The 7,365-nt window shown below is 45.8% G+C and overlaps 1 protein-coding gene across 1 annotated transcript in view; it reads right to left on the reverse strand.

The window, feature by feature from the left end:
• The window catches only part of LOC105521722 (chromosome unknown open reading frame, human C16orf45), an 85,745-nt gene that overhangs the window by 54,252 nt on the left and 24,128 nt on the right, over positions 1–7,365 (reverse strand). The window lies entirely within an intron of this gene.

A 7,365-nucleotide genomic window follows, 5' to 3' on the forward strand; every position in this document is an offset into this window, starting at 1 on the left:
TTTTTGAGACGGAGTCTCGCTCTTTTGCCCAGGCTGGAGTGTAGTGGCACAATCTCGGCTCACTGCAACGTCTGCCTCCCGGGTTCAAGTGATTCTCCAGCTTCAGCCTCTTAAGTAGCTGGGATTACAGGTGTGTGCCACCACACTCAGCTAATTTTTGTTATTTCTTAGTAAAGACAGGGTTTTGCCATGTTGGCCAGGCTGGTCTCGAACTCCTAACCTCAGGTGATCTTCCCGCCTTGGCCTCCCAAAGTGGTAGGATTACAGACGTGAGCCACTGCGCCCGGCCTTTTTTTTTTTTGCAATTAAAAAAAAAATCAAGATCTTTGCAGGGCTGTGGCTGGGGCTAGTCCTCTGGGGTTGGAGGGCCAGTTGCATGGTGAGCCAGGAGATGATTGTCACTGGTTATGGTTTTTAAGCTGTCTCCTGTGAAGAGATCAATAACACCGTTTCTGTGATCCTCATTGTACTGCTCTTCAAATGACCTGTGGGAGTAGGATAGGGCATTGTTTTATTCTGTTGTTATGGAAACTAGTAAAGCATCTGAGTTTCATATTCAGATGGATGGAGGTACAGGATTCAAGGAACCAAGCATAGGAGCAGAGAAGACTTGAGGATGGAAGCCCCTGGAAATGTACAGACATTGTACAGCTGGATTTTGGATTTCCCTAGGCGGTGGCAAGACGAGGAGGGAGGTATTTCTCCAAGGGTCTGGAGAGGGTACGCTCGGGGTCGAACAAGGTACAACATCTTATGGACTGCCCAGTTCATCTGGACTGCAATAGGAATGTCATGGCTGAGTTCATTCTTTGCTTTCAAAGGACACTGTCTCTTGTTTGTTATTCTTGAGGCAGACGCTCTGTCCTCTTTCCCTCCAAAGACTGAGTTTCTCTGCTTAAGCATAGACTTCGGTTTGTCACGACCCCGTCATCCACGTGGGCTAATCTCTCTGCATTCCAGGAGAAAGACTGATTGGCCCAGATTGAGCCAATTTGGATCAATCAGAGAGGAGTGAGGCGAGGCTCAAGCCCCACACCTGAGGCTGCTACTTGGTTCCAGCTACTCAGAAGGCTGTGGCAGGAGGATTGTTTGAACCTGGGAGGCAGAGGTTGCAGTGAACCAAGATCACACCACTGCACTCCAGCCTGGGCAACACAGTGAGACTCCATCTCAGAAAACAAAGAAAAGAAAAGAAACAAACTTTTTCTTCCACGTGACATCCTTCAGATATTTTGAGACAAATCTTAGGTGCCCCTTGAGCCTCCTCTCCTTGTTTCAACAACCTTGACATGGAAAAGATCATCATTCCGCCCTCCAATCTCCCCCTTCTCTTGTGCCTCCTCTTCCAAACAAAGAAACCAGTGTCTATACTTATGCCTGTATCTATTCATTTCCAAACTCAATTTCTTCCTGGTGGTAAAGTAACATTTAATGAGCAGTTATGTGGTAGCAGGCACTGGACTGACCACGTCATACACTTGATCTCTTTTACTCCTCATGACCATCCTGCAAGATATTGGATGCATGGCCATTTAACAGATGAGACCACTGAGGCTCAGAGAAGGTAAGATATTTGTGCGAGATTGCACAGCCTATAAATGGCAGAGGTAGAATTTAAATCTAGGTGTAATTTAATCCGGAGCAAGTAAACACACTTACCAGGCACGAGATCTCTCTGTTTATCAAAAAGCAACCCCGTCTAAGACCAGGAGATGTAGTAATGAAAAAACAGGGATCCTACCACCTTTGGAAGAACCCAACCAGGAATGTCTTGGATTAATCTAATATAACTTGAGATCCCCGAGGAGTTTAGGGGACTGAGGACAGACACAGCAGACTGGAATTCCAGGAGAAAACAAGATCTAGGTAACTGATGGCTCAATGAACAGCAGCCAATTATGTAATATTAAAGTCGTAAGTCAGGATATTGCCTTAAGGGGGTGCCTGGGGGATCTCCTTGTGAAGACCCAAAACACCAAGGCAGCTCTGCTAAATCACTTGCAGTTTTAATCCTCCCCATTTCTCTATGGGCATCCTGTCCTAGAACTGTCAAGAAAGGGTTGGTATTTTATTTGAAGGAAAATGTGGGAAGGAGGCTCAGCCAAGCATTATCCAATTCAATTCAGACCATCAAGTGACATGGACAAGCCCTTCTCAATCTCTGCTGCCACTCACATCAGCAGCTTTCCAGAAATAAGCAAAGGGAATGGAAAAACCATTAATCACCAGGCCACGGTACATGCAATTTACTGGTATCTATCGCCTTGTCTTTCTAAGAAGCTTCTTTTTTGGGAGATTTCAAAAAAAATCGTGAGAACCCTGCACAGGATGAAGCTACGAGGGTGCCCCACGTAGTGTGTCTTCCCCTTTCCCCAGCCTCACCAGGGCCGTCTCTATCATTGTTGCTGCCACACTGTGGCTCCTGCTCTGAACTTTGGCCCTTATATGAATTGCTGTGGTCACTTAATGTGGTAGACTGAAGAATGGTCCCTGAAGATATCCATGTCCTAATGAACCTACGAATCTGTTACCTTACACGGCAAAAGGGATTTTGGGCCAGGCATGGTAGCTCATGCCTGTAATCCCAGGACTTTAGGAAGCCTAGGTGGGAGGATCACTTGAACCTAGGAGTTCAAGACCAGCCGGGGCAAGATGATGAGATCCCAACTGTATTAGTCCATTCTCATGATGCTATGAAGAAATACCCAAGACTGAGTAATTTGTAAAGAAAAGAGGTTTAAGGCCAGGCGCGGCAGCTCACACCTGTAATCCCAGCACTTTGGGAGGCTGAGGCGGGCAGATCACGAGGTCAGAAGTTTGAGACCAGCCTGGCCAACATAGTGAAACCCTGTCTCTACTAAAAATACAAAGAAAAGAATTAGCTGGGCATGGTGGCAGGTGCCTATAATCCCAGCTACTTGGGAGGCTGAGGCAGGAGAATTGCTTGAACCCAGGAGGCAGAGGTTGTAGTGAGCCAAAATTGAGCCACTGCAATCCAGCCTAGGTGACAGTGTGAGGCTCTGTCTCAAAAAAAACAAAAAAAAAAGAAGAAGAAGAAGAAGAAAAGAGGTTTAATTGACTCACAGTTCCACATAGCTGGGAAGTCCTCAGGAAACTTACAATCATGGCAGAAGGTTCCCCTTCATGGGGCGGCAGGAGAGAGAATGAATGCCAGCAGGGGAAATGCCAGATGCTTATAAAACCATCAGATCTCATGAGAACTCACTATCACAATAACAGCATGGCGGAACCATCCATATGACTGAATTACCTCCCACCGGGTCCCTCTCACGACGCATGGGGATTACAGGATTACAATTCAGGATAAGATTTGGGTGGGGACACAGCCAAACCATATCACCATCTCTACAAAATTCAAAAATGAGCTGTATGTGGTGGCACATGCCTGTGGTCCCAGCTTCTGGGGAGGCTGAGGCAGTAAGACTGTTTGAGCCCAGGAATTAAAGGCAACAATGAGCTATGACTATGTCACTGCACTGCAGCCTGGACAACAGAGCAAGACCCCGTCTCTGAAAAATATATAATGTTGAAAAGGAAATTGGCAGATGTGACTAAATTAAGGGATTCTGAGATGGGGAGATCATCCTGGGTTATTCATGTGGCCCCTCAATGTCAATCCAAGTGTCCCTACTCATTTATGCCTGAGGTTTCAATTTTTTGAATATGAAAAATCAAACCTGGTGATGACCTTGAGAAGAATATAAATAACTCCCACGTGCTTAGTGTTCCAATAATGGAATACTAGGCATACATTTAAGAGAAAGACAGAGGAAGATTTGACACGGAAGAGCAAATGTGACAGGATGACCTCGATGGAGAGGGATTGGGATATGCCATGCTGCTGGCTTCGGAGATGGAGGAGGGAAACACAAGCCAAGAAATGCAAAGAATATGATTCTAGAAGTTGGAATGAGTAAGGAAGAGGCTTCTCCTCTAGAGCCTCCAGAAAGAGCACAGCTCTGCCGACACCTTGATTTCAGCTCAGTGAAATTGATTTCAGACTTCCAGCCTCCAGAACTGTACGGTAAAAGAAGGGTGTGTTGTTTTAAGACCACGTTTGCAGCTGTTACAGTAGCCACAGGAAAATAATGCACTTAGCTGCATTATCACTCTGTTCCTTCCTATGAATGAACCCACTGCTCACTCTAACCATCAGAGAGCCAGGCAGCTCTCACCACCCAGACCTGCCACATGGAGGGGAACCCTTGAGATGATCTGACCCTGGGAGAAGCAGGAAGATGAACCCTCATGAATTCATTCAATCAGTCTTCACTGAGTGCCTACTCTGAGTCCGGTTGTGTGCTGGGTGCCATCAACATTGTCGAGAGTGAAAATAGCTCAGCCTCTGCCCTCATGTAGGTCAACATCTAGGAGGAGAGTCAGATATTGAACATACACTCACACCAATGAACACAGATTTACAAAAGGCTTCTAAGGAAAGGATCACAGGGGTGATAATGAGACAGGGGCTGGGGAAGTGCTGGGAAGGTGTCCCTCCAGAAATGCCCTGGGTCTCGGTTCTGGTGGGAGACAGAGAGTTTATCAGGTGCCTTAGTAGTCCATTTGGGCTGCCATAATGAAATACCTTAGCATAGGTGGTTTATAAACAACACGGCCGGGCGCGGTGGCTCATGCCTGTAATCCCAGCACTTTGGGAGGCTGAGGCAGGCAGATCACGAGGTCAGGAGATTGAGACCATCCTGGCTAACACAGCAAAACCGCGTGTCTACCAAAAAATACCAAAAAATTAGCTGGGTGTGGTGGCAGGCACCTGTAGCCCCAGCTACTTGGGAGGTTGAGGCAGGAGAATGGCATGAACCCAGGAGGTGGAGCTTACAGTGAGCCGAGATCGTGCCATTGCACTCCAGCCTGACAGAGTGACAGACAGGGTGACAGAGCAAGACTCTGTCAAAAAAAAAAAAAAAAAAAAGACTTATTTCTCATGGTAACAGAGGCTGGGAAGTCCAAGATCAAGGCGTCAGCAGACTCAGTGTCTGGTGAGGACTCGTTCCTCATAGACAGTGAGTTCTCGCTGTGTCCTCACATAGTGAAAGGGAGAAACAAGCTACCCTGGACCTCTTTTACAAGGGCACTAATTCCATTCATGAGGCTCTGCCCTCATGACCTAATCACCTCCTAAAAGCCCCACCTCTTAATACTATTACATCGGGAATTAGATGTTGACATATGTATTTAGGGGTGGTACAAACATTCAAATCATAGCTCCAGGGAAGGAGAGGGGGGCGGGAGGAGAGGGATCCATGCAGAGGGACCACCACAAACAAAAAGGCCCCCATGGCAGGAGGGGACCGGGTGTGTGTGTGGGAGCGGGGGACGGGCAGGGCGGAGACTAAAAGAAGGTCCAAGGGAGTGGTGTATGTGTATAAGGGAGGGAGCTGGGGGTGAGGAATGGATGAAAAAAAGAAGAGGTTGGAGAAGAGGTGTGAGCAGATCCAGCAGGATCTCATAGGCTTTATCATGCTAACAAATTCCGGAAGGTGTTTGCTATGGTGTAAATGTTTGTGACTCTTGAAAATTCATATTGAAACTTAATTTCCAGTGCAACAGTATTAAGAGATGAGGGCCTTTAGGAGGTGGGCTCAGTGCCCTTACAAAAGTGTTCAAGAGAGCAAAATTCAGTCCTTTTTGCCCTTATGTCCATTCTGCTTGTGAGAAGACTGTGCTCTTCCTCTCTGGAGATCACAGAAAGAAGGCGCCATCTTGGAAGCAGAGAATGAGCCCTTCTAGGTATGGAATCTGCTGGCGTCTTGATCTTGGACTTCCCAGCCAGCCTCCAGAACTGTGAGAATTAAATGTCTATTTATAAATTACCCAGGCTAAGGAATTTTGTTACAGCAACAGGAACGGACTAAGTCAGTGTTTACATTTGAGAGCTATATTCAGATTCGTATGTTGAAAAAATCCCTCTGACTGCAGGACAGAGATGGGCATGTGAACCTGGGTGGTGGCCATGGAGACGGAGAAAGGTGGACAGCTGAATATAATTTTAGGAGGTAAAACAAACACCAGCTGGTGATGAACTGAATATATAAGGTGGAGGGTTGGCAGGGGTCAAGGATGATGTCTGATTTTGGAATTTGAGATTTCCATGGATAGATGGTGGTGCTGGGCCATTCGCTGAGCTAGGGCTGGTGGGTATTGGGGCTAGATGGGGGGGATCATGAGTTTGACTTGGACAGATTGAGTTACAGGTATCTTTGAGACATTTAAGTGGAGATATCAGATACTGTACCTTCCCCTGCCTGTCTTTCTCAGCATTTTCCCCTTAGAAATGTGTGTGTCCAAAAAGACAAATACTGTGTGATTCCACTTCTTTTTATTTATTTATTTATTTTTTGAGACAGATTCTCACTCTGTAGCCCAAGCTGGAGTGCAGTGGCATGATCTCAGCTCACTGCAACCTCCGCCTCCAGGTATCAAGTGATTCTCATCCCTCAGCCTCCTGAGTAGCTGGGACTACAAGGTGCGCGACACCATGCCTGGCTAATTTTTGGTGTTTTAGTACAGACAGAGTTTCACCATGTTGCCCAGGGTGGTCTGGAACTCCTGAGCTCAGGCGATCCGCCCGCCTTGGCCTCCCAAAGTGCTGGGATTACTGGCGTGAGCCATGGCGCCTGGCCTGATTCCACTTTTATGAAGTATGTAGAGTCAACAAAATCAGAGACAGAAAGCAGAATGGTGGTTACCAGGAACCAGGGAAAGCGAGAATGGGGAGTGAGTGTTGAATGGTACAGAGTTTCAGTTTGGGAAGATGAAAAAAATTCCGGAGAGGGATGGTGGTGACGGTTACACAACAGTATGAATGTTCTTAATGACACAGAACTGTACACTTAGAAATGGTTTCAGACAGTAAATATTATTATATATATTTTGCCACAATTTAAAAAATAGAAGCGTGTGAACTATATATAAAAATGTGCATAAAATGCTTTATTTTTATAGTAATCTTTATAATAAAATATACTGTAATAAACATAAATAATGTAATAAAATATTTATTGTATTTTATTTACTAGTATTTCATACTTTATGGAATTATTATTATATTATTTTTATGGAATAATAAAGCAGTTATGTTCCCAACATCCTGCTTAAGTAATAATCTGTGTGTGACTCTTAGCCCCATGTGCCCCATTCCCTCATATTTTTCTCACTCCCTCAGAGGTAGGCACTATCACAAACTTGTGCTAATGGTTTTTGTTTATTTATTTATTTATTTTTTGAGGTGGAGTCTCGCTTTGTCGCCCAGGTGGGAGTGCAATGGCGCCATCTCGGCTCACTGCAAGCTCCGCCTCCTGGGTTCACGCCATTCTCCTGCCTCAG

This window comes from Colobus angolensis, unplaced genomic scaffold, assembly GCF_000951035.1.
Source record: "Colobus angolensis palliatus isolate OR3802 unplaced genomic scaffold, Cang.pa_1.0 Scaffold406, whole genome shotgun sequence".
NCBI classification, from domain to species: Eukaryota; Metazoa; Chordata; class Mammalia; order Primates; family Cercopithecidae; genus Colobus; species Colobus angolensis.